This window comes from Gopherus flavomarginatus, chromosome 3, assembly GCF_025201925.1.
Source record: "Gopherus flavomarginatus isolate rGopFla2 chromosome 3, rGopFla2.mat.asm, whole genome shotgun sequence".
Classification (NCBI taxonomy): Eukaryota; Metazoa; Chordata; order Testudines; family Testudinidae; genus Gopherus; species Gopherus flavomarginatus.
The window spans coordinates 201,709,127-201,723,989 of NC_066619.1; positions in this window are offsets into that span (position 1 = coordinate 201,709,127).

Here is a 14,863-nt window from a genome sequence, read left to right on the forward strand (position 1 = left end):
GGTCCTTCCTGTGCCACGAGTGGTCGATATGCCTGGATGTTATTCATTCGGTTTTCCAGAAGTGGGGATTTCCCCACATAGACCTGTTCGCCTCCCGCACGAACAGGAAATGCCAGATGTCCTGCTCCTTCCAGGGTCTTTCACCGGGATCGATCTCGGACGCATTTCTAATGCCATGGAAGAACCAGCTGCTCTATGCCTTCCCACCATTCCCACTGGTTCACAAGGTCCTGCTAAAACTCCGCAGGAACAGAGTGCACCTAATCATGATCGCTCCAGCGTGGCCCAGACAACACTGGTACACCACGCTGCTCGACCTGTCGATAGCCAACCCAATTACCCTGCCACTCTACCCAGACCTCATAACTCAGGACTATGGCAGCCTTCACCACCCAGACCTGCAGGCCCTTCACCTCACGGCGTGGCTGCTGCGTGGCTAAACCAGTCAGAGTTGCGTTGCTCTGCCTCAGTACAAGTACTCCTGAGTAGCAGGAAGCCTTCCACTTGGTCAACGTATCTGGCCAAGTGGAAGTGTTTCTCCTGCTGGTGCAGAACGCAGAATGTTACTCCCACTGAGGTCTCGATCCCTACCATCTTGGACTACCTCTGGTCTCTTAAGCAGCAGGGCCTGGCGGTAACTTCATTGAGGGTGCACTTGGCCGCCATCTCTACCTTCCACCCAGGGGAGAGTGGCCGCTCCGTGTTCTCGTACCCTATAGTTACTAGATTTCTCAAGGGCGTGGAACGCCTATACCCCCAAGTACGCTGCCCCGCCCCAACATGGGACCTCAACCTGGTTCTAACCAGACTTATGTCTGCCCTATTTGAGCCGTTGGCAACATGCTCGTTGCTATACCTGTCCTGGAAGACAGCTTTTCTCGTAGCCATTGCATCGGCCAGACGAGTTTCCGAGCTTCATGCTCTCACGGTGAACCCACCGTATACTGTGTTTCACAAGGACAAGGTGCAGTTGCGACCACACCCGGCATTCCTCCCTAAGGTGGTTTCCGCCTTTCATGTTAACCAGGACATCTTTCTCCCGGTCTTCTTCCCGAAGCCGCACTCATCACGACAGGCGCAACAATTGCACTCCCTAGACGTCCGTAGAGCGCTCGCATTTTATATCGAGTGGACAAAACCATTTCGTAAAACGCCCCAGCTCTTTGTCGCAGTGGCGGACAGAATGAAGGGTCTCCCTATCTCATCCCAGAGAATTTCATCTTGGGTGACGGCGTGCATCCGTACTTGTTATGACTTGGCTCACGTTCCCTCAAGCCACCTCAGCGCGCATTCTACCAGGGCTCAGGCTTCATCTGCCGCCTTCCTGGCTCATGTACCTATTTAGGAGATATGTCGTGCAGCTACCTGGTCTTCGGTCCACACCTTCGCTTCACATTATGCTCTGGTTCAACAGTCCAGAGATGATGCAGCCTTTGGCTCAGCAGTTTCGCAATCTGCAACATCTCACTCCGACCCCACCGCCTAGGTAAGGCTTGGGAATCACCTAAGTTGAATCGATATGAGCAAGCACTCGAAGAAGAAAAGACGGTTACTCACCTTTGTAACTGTTGTTCTTCAAGATGTGTTGCTCATATCCATTCCAAACCCACCCTCCTTCCCCACTGTCGGAGTAGCCGGCAAGAAGGAACTGAGGGGTGGCTGGGTCGGCAGGGGTATATATCCGGTGCCATAGCGGCACCACTCCAAGGCGCCCAGCTGACCCACTGAGTGTTGCTAGGGTAAAAAGTCTTCCGACGAATGTGTACGCGGCGCGCGCACACCTAATTGGAATGGATGTGAGCAACACATCTCGAAGAACAACAGTTACAAAGGTGAGTAACTGTCTTTTCCCTAGTATTCGTTTCTTTGTAAAATTCTGCTGCTAGGCCTGTCATTACCTCTCTGGCCAATATAATAGTTCCCATACGGAGAAGTGCTCACTGCAGTTTGTGTTTCATACACTGCTAAGAAGAATTTATTTTTCTGCTGCATTTACTTGGGCTGGAACCAAGGAGGGAAGATTTTCCTTTTTCCAGCCTTTCAGAAATAGCATATTCTACAGTCACTGGGCATTTTTACATCCAGTCTCTCACCTTTTAAAAAAAAAATAAAACAAACGAAGAGGACTGTAGTGACCCATCCACTCCCAGTCTTTATAATTTGCCTTGGAGTCGACTAGATCGCACTCTACTCCAAGTATCACAGCCTCAGTGTGGAGTGCACTGTGGGCACTGACCTCAGACTTGCACTGGTCCCCATACCCTGTACTGGCTAAAAAGCAAAGAAAAGCTGGTAGAGAGTGTTCTTCTGCATCCGTAAAGAGAAGGCGAGCGCTAGAGGAGAGCAAAGATCCGCAAGGGGCAGCTTTTTCTCTCCAGACGGTGGCCAGGCTTCATTACCTACTGAGCTATCAAGTCCCCTTTGAGATCTGCCTGCCCCCCTGGAAAGCGGCAGAGGCACTCGGGACCACTAATGACATATTGTCCCTTCCAGTGCCACCCGTAACCGCTACTGAGGTGCCCCACTCAAAGGGAAAACCCGCCCTAGAACCCTTCCAGCAGTCTCTATCAGTGCAGCACCGCTCCCCAGCATGGGGTGCCCGCCAGCGCTCACCGAACACGCCCACCAGCCCCTGGTGTCAATTGCCGGGGTACTGTCACCAGTCAGTGGAGTCGCGGCAGCGAGAGACATCATCCCGGTACAGCTCCCCAGAGGAGATCCGCGGAGAGAGCCAACGAGAGCAGCCGGACAGGCGACATCAGTCCCGTCCTTGTCCCCCCAGAAAAACTTCCCCCCTTCGAGCTCTGAAAGCGAGGAGGAAGACTGGGGGTATTGGCATTTCCTTCTGGGCCTGCATGGCCCCGGGGCCAATGGCCAACCTTGTGGTACCTGTGGAATCCCTGGGCATTTCCCCAGCCGTCGCAGAGGCATTGGCCACAGCCTCCCACCCGCCCCTTGACTCGGAGCAGAGTCAGAGAAAGCTCCCCAGGGATAGCCAGCTCCAATCGATGCTCCCCTGGCAGAGGCAGTGGAGTTACCAGGCCCACCTATACCTGCCTCCTCATCATCTTCGCCTGACAACATGATAGTGGGACCCTCACATGGTCCCCCAGGATGATGCAAGGGCCCACCAGAAGCTTTTGAAGAGAGTGGCATCGAACCTTGGGCTGGACACCGAGGAGCTGGTGGGGCCCTCGGAATCCCTGTCGGATGTGCTGAGTGCAGCAGCCCCCTCAAAGGTGGCATTACCAGTACATGAGGGAGTTGTAAAACTGATCAAAGCCCTTTGGGAAACCCCCTCCTCCCTGCTCCCCATCTTTAAATGTGGGGAGCGGAAGTACTGTGTCCCTGCTAAGAGGTTTGAATACCTGTACACACACCCTGCCCCAAGCTCACTGGTGGTGTCAGCAGCCAGTGAGTGCGATAGACGGGCCAACTGGGATCAACCCCTAAGAATAAGGAGGCAAAGAGGCTTGATCTTTTTGGTAGAAAGATTTATTCTATGGCCAGCCTCCAGCTAAGAGTGGCCAACCATCAGGCCCTTGGCTACTGTGATTTTAACATCTGGCAGGCCATGGCCAAGTCCACAGAGTCGCTGCCTGAGGAGCCCAGGAAGGAATTCTTTGCTATTCTGGAGGAAGACAGAGCGTTAGCCAGGGCAGCCCTCCAAGCAGCCTCAGACGTGGGGGACTCCGCGGCCCAGTCTATGATTTTGGCCATTTCAGTGAGGCGGGCATCCTGGTTGCAGCTGTCGGGCTTGTCAGCAGAGGTTCAACAATCCATCCAGGACCTCCCCTTCGATGGTTTGGCACTGTTCACAGAACAGGCAGACAACAAGTTGTATTGCCTAAAAGACTCTAGGGCCACCTTGAGCTCGCTGGGCCTGTACACCCTGGCACCCGCGAGCAAGTGGTTCAAGCCGCAGCAGTTCCATGGGTTCAGGGGTCCTTTCTTAAACAGCTCAGGGGCTACAAGTGCTGGCAAGGCCATCAGCCAGCCTCCTCAGCTCACTCGAGTTCTACCTGCACCCAATCAGGTGATAAGCAGGCATTTTGATGGTGCACTCGAGGGCGATCTTCCAGCCTGTTCCCTGGATCCAGCATCCTTGTTCTTTTTCAACCGCCTGTCTCCCTTCCTCCCTGCCTGGGCATCTATAACATCTGACCCGTGGGTCCTCAGCACAGTAGCAGGGAGGTATATCCTCCAGTTTATTTCTATCTTCCCCCCTCCCTCCTCGTCCCTCTTCAAGGACCCTTCTCACAAGCATCTGCTCACTCAGGAGGCGCAGGGCCTTCTGCAGGTGGGAGCGGTAGAGGAAGTTCCTCTGCACTTAAGGGGAAAAGGGTTTTACTCCCACTATTTTTTGATCCCAAAAGGGGGTCTACACCCCATCCTCGACCTGGGAGGCCTCAACAAGTATCTCAAGAAGTTGAAGTTTTGCATGGTCTCCCTGACCTCCATTATTCCTTCGCTGGATCCGGGGGACCCGAAGGATGCCTATTTTCACATATCGATATTTCAGGGACCTACAGTGGTTCCTACATTTTGTAGTAGGGACAGCTCACTACCAATCTGCAGTGCTCCCCTTTGGGCTAACGAAGGCAGCAATGGGTATTCACGAAGCGCATGTTGGTGGTAGCGGCAGGGATGAAAGTAGAAATAGGGACTTACCGGTACAAGCCTGGGTTGGGGCCAGCTCTGGCACCCAGAAGAGGCGGGGCCTCAGGTGGAAGGGGCAGGGATGAGGGGGTCATAGCCAGCCCTGGTCCACTCGCCCTGTACTGGTAAGTGCCCTCCTCCTCCCCTGCTGGGGTAGCAGTGGCAGCTGGGGGCTCTGGCAGCAGTTTAAAGGGTCCAGGGCTTGGCCACTGCTACCGCCCTGGGCCCTTTAAACTGCTGCTAGAGTTCCCAGCTGCTGCTCCTACCCCAGGGCTCTGGCAGCAGGGCTCCGGTGCCTATTTAAAGGACCGAGGCCGTAGAGGCAGAGGGAGCCCCACTGGCTCTGGGGGCTATTTAAAGGGCCCAGGGCTCCCCTGCTTCTACCATCCAGACCCTTTAAATAGCTCCTGGAGCCCTGGGGTAGTGGTGGCGGGACTCCGGGGGCTATTTAAAGGGCCCAGGGCAGTAGAGGCAGCGGGAGCCCTGGCCCTTTAAATAACCCCCAGAGCCTGGTTGCTGCTACCCCAGGGCTCCAGCAGTGGGGCTCTGGTGGCAATTTAAAGAGCCTGGGGCTCCAGATGCTGCTAGGAGCCCCAGACCCTTTAAATTGCCACCTGGGGAAGCTGGGCTGCCCCGGTATGGCACACTGGCTCTTGCTGGTACACTGTACAGGGGTGTACTGGCTTACTTTCACCTCTGGGTAGCAGCCTACCTCAGATATCAAGGTATCCAGATCTACCTGTACCTCGACTGGCTTATCGAGTGCTGCTCCCGGTCTCAGGTCCAGCGTAGTGTCGAGAAGTTGCCAAGCTTTAGGCCTGTTGATAAACTAACAAAAATCAACATTAATCCATGTTCAAAGGATAGAATTTGTTGGGATGGTACTCAACTTTATCCATGCCAGAGCATTCCTGCTGGAGACCAGATTCAGGGCAATGGCAGACCTGATCGCCAGCATCATGGCCCATCCACTCATATCCGCCCGGGACTGCCTCAGACTGTTGGGGCGCATGGCAGCTTGTTCATGCATTCTCCATCATGTGAGACTCAGGCTGTGTCCCCTCCAGATGTGGCTGGCGTCAGTCTACTCCCTGGCCAGACATCACCTGGACAAGATTGTCATGGTCCCAACACGGGTACGTGCCTCCCTGCAGTGGTGGTCTGATCCAACTCTGGTAATGGAAGGTGTGCCATCTGTGAGCCCTTGACTAACTGTCTCCCTGATTTTAGATGCGTCTGACCTCAGTTGGGGAGCACATCGTGTCACACTGCAGACTCAGGGATTATGGTCTTGGAAGGAGCTTGCGTTCCGTATAAATGTCAGAGAACTCAGAGCCATCCGCCTGGCTTGTGGAGTCTTCCTGCTCGAGCTGATGGTTGGGTGGTGCAGATGTTGACGGATAACACAGCTTCCATGTCAACAGGCAGGGGGAAGCTTGTTCGTCGGCTCTGTGTCAAGAAGCCCTCCATCTATAGGACTTCTTCATTCAGCATGCAATCCACCTGGAAGCCTTGCACCTCCCTGACATCCAGAAAATGCTGGTAGGTCGCTTCAGCAGGTCCTCCTTCTCTCACCAAGTCCTCCTCCTCTTACCACAAGTGATCCCTGAACTGAAAGCTTCTTCTGAGCTATGCTGGCCCAGGCATCATTCTTCTACCAGTGCTTCCAGGTTTCCACTAAGGGCCTGTCCATTGGTGCTAACATCAGTTCAGCTGCACCATTGCCAGCCCTAGTGTAGACAAGGCTCTGGCATCTTCCAGAGGTTTTACCATGATGCCAGTTGAACCCTGTGATTTCTGTGCAGCCTTACTGATAAAGGTTTTAATAACAGTTTGAATTTCATTATTGACAAAATAGCTCCTACATTTGTAAGTTACATGCTACAGCGCATTTGGTCAGAATCCTATTTGTTTGATGTTTATATTTCTGTACACTTTGCCCTGAATGCTACTTTTGTGATGTATGGATACTCCCAGGATGTGATGTATGTCAGGCTCCCAGGATACTGTGTCAGAAGAAGCATTATCTATAACTTGTGCTGAGGCTGAATTTTCAGTACCATAAGCAGTGCCCTTCTCCAAGTGTATTTTGTTAAAGCATGGTGATACAGGATCATCTTCTGCTAAGGATGCTTGTCTTAGCAATTTGGCTTCTGTGCATTAAAAAAATAGTTTATTTACTGGCAGAATAGCCCATTTTTTTTAAATTGGTCTTCACTGAAAGATAAAATGGAGGGAAACCCAACAGGAAAATTAAAACTTTAATGTATTTTATGCTTTTAGCTTTTACTTCATTTGATTGTAAATTGTTTGCAGTAAAATTGAGAATTAGCAGCTTGGATAAAGCTCTGTAAATTCCTTTAGTATCAGGTTTGAATGCTAAGGAGGAATCTGGTCTTTAACCTTAGTGCAGTGTAACCATAACTGATTGGGCTCCTATAGACTAATTATCTTTTCCTCCCTATCACTTACTTGGACTCTCACTTGCTCACTGTTTAGTGCACATCAGATGCTAAAATATCCAAGGGCCTGTGAGACTGAGTACTTAGGCAGACAAATGCTCTTACTACTAAACACTAATCTCAGAAGACACTCTACATTCTATAACAAACTTCTAAAGTGGAGTGGCTCTTAGAAACACGTGAATCACTTTAAAAGAGTGACTATACGCTTTCCATAAAATTAAAAGTCTTGTTCTGGCAAGAGACCTGGGCTGTGCTAAAAGTAGAGATTTTTTTCATTTGGTAAGAAAAACAAGCTGCAAACTGTCATTTTCACTAGTCACAAAAACCTTAAAATTCATGGCTGGTCATTTCTATACCTCTGTTCCCAATCTCTGGGAACCTCAAAATGTATATGCCAAGATGAACTTCATCTTCCAGAGTGAGGAATCATTACTTGTAACTGCATTACGTTTGATTACCTAGATTATTTCTTCACACTGGTCATAAAACTAAAGGTAGGTGGTGGTGGTGGTGGGGGAGACGACAGGTGATAGTTCTACTATCCTGTATATAGTATTGTCTCTTGGCAGAATCAGTGCATGTATTCTATGCATTTCTACAAATAGTATATGGTATATTGAGGTTAAGGTAGCCTATATAGAATTTAATTTTACAGATAGTTTTCTTCTGACTAGAGAACAGTAAGGGGGAGACAAGCTTTTATTGTAAGTCTGTTAAGTAGATGATGTGTCTTCCTCTCTGATCCAGAAGTAGGGAGTTTAGTAAAAAGGGATTTGTGGCATTTCTGCCAATACTAGTCACAGCCCAGCATACTGATGTTTTTTTTTTCTTTGTGATGAAGAAAATATAAGCTGAGTTATTGTACATAAAGGGGCTCGGGTATTAATTAGAGAAGATAATTTGTTTGGAGAGTCAAAGATTAAAGGAACTCCTCTCTCCCCATATGGTGGCATCCATTAGCCAGACTTAAATACCCATTTTCCTGTCAGTGGGGAAAGATTCTATACCTCAGACATTAAAAATACAACCAGTAATGCTAGTCATGTCATGCTGCTTGGACTTTGAATCTCCATTTGATTTAATTCTAATTTATTTTCACCAATGTAATGATTCTTCAGCTTAGCAAGGATAAGCAGCAACACTGATTTGTTGTCTTTGTTCCAGGCAGGGAAAGTAAAAGAGCTTTGCGGTGCCACTGTTGTAAATGTTCATATGCACACAAGCAGAGTTAGCCAATGCAGAAGCAACAACACAAACAAATGTGAAGCAAATTCTTTTCATTTTTCCTGCTGTATAAATATATACACATACTATATGTGTACAGCATAACTCAGGTTAGTACTGGACACACATGCATACAGCTGTGGAAAACAGGTTGTCAATCATGAGGCCAGCTACATTAAAAATACTATGAAGATAGAATTAGGAATTGGATGAACAAGAAACAGGAGAGCAAAGGTGCATGGTTTTGTATTTTCACTGTTTTTATCTTGCTGGGACTAGTGTGTCAGATCTAATTCACAATTTTGTTGCTTTTGTCAGTTTGTGTCACTCAGCGTTAATTTGTCATTTTGCATTCAGTTACATTATTTTAATAGTATTATAAGAAAAATTTCATAGTTGTGCTTGCTGTTCCAAAGCTCTTTTGGATTGCATATACAGTGTCAACAGAGCAGTTAAAATATATCCGGCTGAAGGGTAATATGCTTAATATGCATTCACAGCATACATTAGCTCTGGAGCTGTTACTACATGTGCTGTCACACCATATTAAGAATTAGTAAGAAATGTCTACTAGATTGTTTTATATGTTATGCCTAATATACACTGACAAGTCACAGTGTCCCAGCTGCACTGTATATTAGTAATACTGGGAGCAGTATTGACTACTATTGTTAAATTTGAAGTGGAGAGGTTCGGGGTGTGGACTCTGGCCTGGCACCGCTTATCTTGAGCGGCTCTGGGGTGGCAGTGGTGTACAGCTGCTCCTGGAAGCAGCCAGCACCATGTCCCTGTGGTGGCAGTGGGGGAGAGGGCTCCATGTGTTGCCCTTGCCAGTGGGTACCTCCCCCGAAGCTCCCATTGGCTGCGGTTCCCCGTTTCTGGCCAATGGGAGCTGTAGGGGGAGGTGCCTGCAGGCGAGGGCAGCGTGCAGAGTCCTCTGCCCCCTGCTACTGCAGTGACATGGTGCCAGGTGCTTCCCGGAGCAGCGTGGGGCTAGGGCAGGCAGGGAGCCTGCCTTAGCCCCATGGTGCCACGGGGGTGGCAGTCCTGTTGGCCGGATCCAAAGCCCTGACAGGCTGGATCCGAGTCATAGTTTGCCCACCCCTGTGCTAGATGGTTAAGAAGAATGAAAACAGGATTGAATTCTATTGCACTTTCTGCCCCCATTTGGCATTAGTACTTTTCATTTACGTAGCACTTCGTAAACTTTTCCTTAGGCATCACAGCAACCCTCTGATTTAGGTAAATATCAGTATCTCTGTTTTCGAGGACAGGAAACAGAGGTTCAGAGAGACCACATGGCAAGTCAGTGTTCATGATTAGAACCCATTTTCTTTGACGCCCTAGCTCTGTTGTAATCTGTTATATCAAGGTGCCTTCCAGGTGACTCACTTTACCTGTATTTCTTATCTGTAAGCGGGAAATAATAATACATATTTACCTAAACTCTCACTAGCATACCTGCGTAGTGGCCTCCTAGTTTAATGCAGAGCTGTCACTTGATTCACTGATATTTATTGACTTGAGAGTGGAGCATGGATGATACAACTCATTTCACAAAAGACTTGTGGCCTAGCTGTTAGATCATAGATTTGTGAGAGTGAGATTGGACACTAGGGGCTTGTCTACATCAGAAAGTTGCAGCGCTGGTGAGGGAGTTACAGCGCTGCAACTTTGAAGGTGTACACATCTGCAGGGCACCACCAGCGCTGCAACTCCCTGTTTGCAGCGCTGGCCGTACTCCCGTTTTGTCTCGGGTGTAGAGGATCCAGCGCTGGTGATCCAGCGCTGGTAATCCAATGTAGACACTTACCAGCGCTTTTCTTGACCTCCGTGGAAGGAGGAAGCCTCTGGTAATCAAGCGGGTCTCCTTTCCCGGTTTGCTCTCTCGTTCCCGGAGCCCAGAGCAAGCAGGTCTCCTTCCCTGCGGTTTGCTGGGTGGCTCCGGGAACGCGAGAGCAAACCGCGGCGAAGCGGGTCTCCTTTCCCGGTTTGCTCTCTCGTTCCCAGAGCCCAGAGCAAGCAGGTCTCCTTCCCTGCGGTTTGCTGGGTGGCTCCGGGAACGAGAGAGCAAACCGCGGCGAAGCGGGTCTCCTTTCCCGGTTTGCTCTCTCGTTCCCGGAGCCCAGAGCAAGCAGGTCTCCTTCCCTGCGGTTTGCTGGGTGGCTCCGGGAACGAGAGAGCAAACCGCGGCGAAGCGGGTCTCCTTTCCCGGTTTGCTCTCGCGTTCCCCGAGCCCAGAGCAAGCAGGTCTCCTTCCCTGCGGTTTGCTGGGTGGCTCCGGGAACGAGAGAGCAAACCGCGGCGAAGCGGGTCTCCTTTCCCGGTTTGCTCTCGCGTTCCCGGAGCCCACAGCAAGCAGGTCTCCTTCCCTGCGGTTTGCTGGGTGGCTCCGGGAACGAGAGAGCAAACCGCGGCGAAGCGGGTCTCCTTTCCCGGTTTGCTCTCGCGTTCCCGGAGCCCAGAGCAAGCAGGTCTCCTTCCCTGCGGTTTGCTGGGTGGCTCCGGGAACGAGAGAGCAAACCGCGGCGAAGCGGGTCTCCTTTCCCGGTTTGCTCTCTCGTTCCCAGAGCCCAGAGCAAGCAGGTCTCCTTCCCTGCGGTTTGCTGGGTGGCTCCGGGAACGAGAGAGCAAACCGCGGCGAAGCGGGTCTCCTTTCCCGGTTTGCTCTCTCGTTCCCGGAGCCCAGAGCAAGCAGGTCTCCTTCCCTGCGGTTTGCTGGGTGGCTCCGGGAACGAGAGAGCAAACCGCGGCGAAGCGGGTCTCCTTTCCCGGTTTGCTCTCGCGTTCCCGGAACCCCCCTTGAAGCCGCCCAACAGCGCTGCAGTGTGGCCACATCTAACACCACTTGCAGCGCTGGTTGCTGTAAGTGTGGCCACTCTGCAGCGCTGGCCCTATACAGCTGTACTAATACAGCTGTAACAACCAGCGCTGCAAAACTTTAGATGTAGACATGGCCTAGGTCAGCTTTGGGGAGGAAACTTGGACAGGGAGAAAAGGCAGGTTACTTCTGCAACAGCATCCAGCAGGGTACCACACTACATACTGTATATACTTTACAGAAGTAACAATGGATGTCATCTTGGAAAAAGGTGTGATAAAGGAGTGACTGACCAACTCCTCTCTCTGTCTTGGGTTCTTGGCCTCAGATAGGAGAAGCCAAAATGGAGAATGCAGCGTAGGAAAATCGACTGAGAGGTTAGATGACTTGCTTGGGGACATTGTGATTGACTAGGTTAAGTCTGCATTGTTGTCCCAGTGCTGCTGCTGACTTGCTGTGTGGCCTTGGACAAGGTACTTTATCTCTCTCTTAAAATGTTGATAATTGCATTCATTTACCTTCCTCACAGGAAAGCAGTGGGGATTCATTTGTTTGTTTTGGGGCTTTGAAAATATAAAGCACTGTAATTATTATTAGTTGTCTCCTGCATCTTGGAGAAGCACAGGTCAGCATTACAGAGGGGAGAGCAAATATCCCTATGTGTTCCCTGCTGCCTTACACAGAGCCTGGGCGAAAGGGAAGCTTTGGTGAGAAGGATATATGGGAGAAGCATTTCCTGAAAAGAAAAGCAAAGTTTAAAAAGATTGTGAGATGGCAGGGGGACACAGCAGTAAGAGAACTTTGGGCTATGTTAGAGTGGGGGATTCACTTAGTAGTTAAATAACAGGATAGAAATTAGTCTCTCTGGAACCCCAAGTTCAACTGCAGGTAGCATTGCCCCATATTTTCATCATTCAGAAAAAAAACATTTTCTGTGCAGTTGTGGATTTTCAAGAACAAGCTTTGTCTGTTCTGTATGGACATTAGAACCTCTGATCATTTTTCTAAGAGCATAACAGTATTTTCTCTCATTCCACTATTTTGCTGTGTCCTGTGCCAAATGGCTGCAGCTCTCCATCCTAGAGACTGCTGCAGCAGTTCAAGTGGGCTGCATTTATATAAACTGAAAATTGCTTTGGGACAAAAAATGGAGTCAGAATGTAAAATATTACTGTATTGTAATAGGGACATGCTGAATTAGAATAGACAATTTGTTGGGACTGATCTCCTTAATTTTCTAATACTATGTGTCAGATTGGAGAGGGGTCAGAAACTCAAGCAGCAGTGATGGAAAATGAAGGCTTGAAACAAAAAAATTCTCCAAGTATATGCTGAGGTTGTACAGGCCAACAGAAGCTTCCTATCAGCTTCAATTGAAGCTGCCAAATCCAATCAGGACATATCCAGGATGGCAAACTACTTCATCAACTCTGAGTGCCTACATCGGAATAGAGTACCAGCGAAGAATTATCATCCTGTTTCACTCAAAAGATCACAAACATGTTGGAAGGCATATTAAACAGCATGGATCCACTTCCCATACACCAGTCAACCAATAGCACACCTGCATTCCCAGAGTTCAGTGTATTCACTCATTGGGAAGTTCTGGACAACGTAAAGGACTCCAACCCAACCCTTACTGACTGATGAAAGAAAGTTATGAGCAACTGGTTCCAGTCACAATTGACATAGACAACAAATTATTCAGAGAAGGAATCTTCCATTCTTCTTTCAAACATGATGTAGTCTAACCAGAACTAGAGAAACTCACCCTGGATATGTGAGTTCTAGCCAACTACCTCCCAGGGTCAACCTCCCATTCCTGTTGGCCAACTACAAACTCATTTAACTGAAGCTAATATCCCAGACTCAGCACAGTCTAGATCCAGGCCAGGACATGAGACAACCCTTACTAGTGTTAATGGATGGTCTCTTACTGGACCTCTCTGCAGCATTTGACATTCTTGATCAAAAGATACTGCTGTGTCCCCTGAAAGAAGTAGCAGGGGTCCAGCGGAATGTGCTAAAATGGTTTGTTCTTCTTGGAGGGATGCAGCCAATGAGTAGTGATGGGTAAGGCTATGTTTTAGCCACACGTATTTTTAGTAAAACATCATGGACAGGTCCTGAGCAGTAAACAAAAATTCATGGCTTGTGACCTCTCCATGACTTAAGTACTCAGGAGTGGGGATCCCCATGGGTATTCTGGAGCAGGGGGCAGTCCGAGACAGTGGCTGGTGCTGTGGGGGGAGGGCAGCGTGTGGCCTGGGACCACCACTGGTGATCGGGGTGGGGTGGGGTGGCAGCAGCACACAGCCCGGGACCACTGCTGGTGCTCGGGAGGTGGGATGGGACGGTGGCCCAGGACTGCCCCAGTAGCAGTGGGTGGCCCGGGGGCTGCCCTCACAGGGGTCAGCTGTACTGGCTGCTGCAGAGGTCACGAGGTCTTGGAAAGTCGCAGCCTTTAGTGATGGGGAAATTGCCTTTCCACCACTGAACTATTCACTTGATGAATCTCACAAGGATCAGTTCTCTCTTTAGTCCTATTCCACATTTACATGTAGCCACTTAATGAAGTGGGTAGTTGACATGGACTAAAGTGCCAGCAATATGCAACTGAGAGACCGTTCTACCTATCCTTTGTTACACATGACAATACCAGCACCACCAAGATAGCCTAGTGCTTGGTTGAGATCAGTTCATGGAAGAAGAGCGGCTGGCTGGAGCTGAATGAGACAAAGATGATGATGGTGGGGAGAGGGTAAGGAAAGCACTCTGAGGAGTTTGCAGACATGGTGCAGTCTCCTTTGGTTTAAGGTACACTCCCACAATTGGACAATCCAGTCCGTAGTTTGAGTGTTCAGAGAATCATAGAAATGTAAGACTGGAGAGACCCTCAAGAAGTCATCTAGTACACCTCCGAGCACTGAGGCAGGATTAAGTGTATGTGCTACTGGATTTTTTGATGATGCTAAATTCTCCCTTAGCACCATCCACAAGTAACACTTTCTACCGTCTCTGGTTGGCCTGGAGGTTCTGGCCCATCCTATGAATGATTACCTGGCCTCAGTTATTCATGCCTACATCCTTGCCTGTCTGGACCACAGCAATAAAATATTCCTCGGCATGATTTCAACACTTACGAAACTCCAGCTAGTACAGAACATTGCAGCATTTTGCCTTAGCAATATATGATACTGTGATGACATCACACCTATTCTTTCTCTACACTGTCTACCCCAGAGAATTCTGAATAAAGTTGAAGGTCTCAGTCCTTATCCTCAAGATGCACAATGGCCTGGGTCCAGCACAAAGACCAGGATTAACAGCTCTTCCTCAGGCACAATGGAATGCTCTACAGTAAGGATAAAACTTGTCCGTGCAGGAGACAGAGATTTCTTGGGGGGGGGGGGCAGTCAGAAACCATGGAACAAACTAAGGACAATCACAAACCTCACCCTCTTTTACTCCAAGGCCAAGGCACACATTTTCAGCCCCGCCTTCTCTTATGTAAAGGCATAGCAGTGTGTGTTTAAAAAACAAAATGCTATACGGTACTGCACACACACACGTCTCTGCTGGAGAGGATGAGTGAGAGTGAACCAAATATGACAGATGTTGATCACATGGCTTAATGTCTTATTGGAAGGCACTCAGATACTACAGTGATGAGGGTTGTATAAGAACCTATATA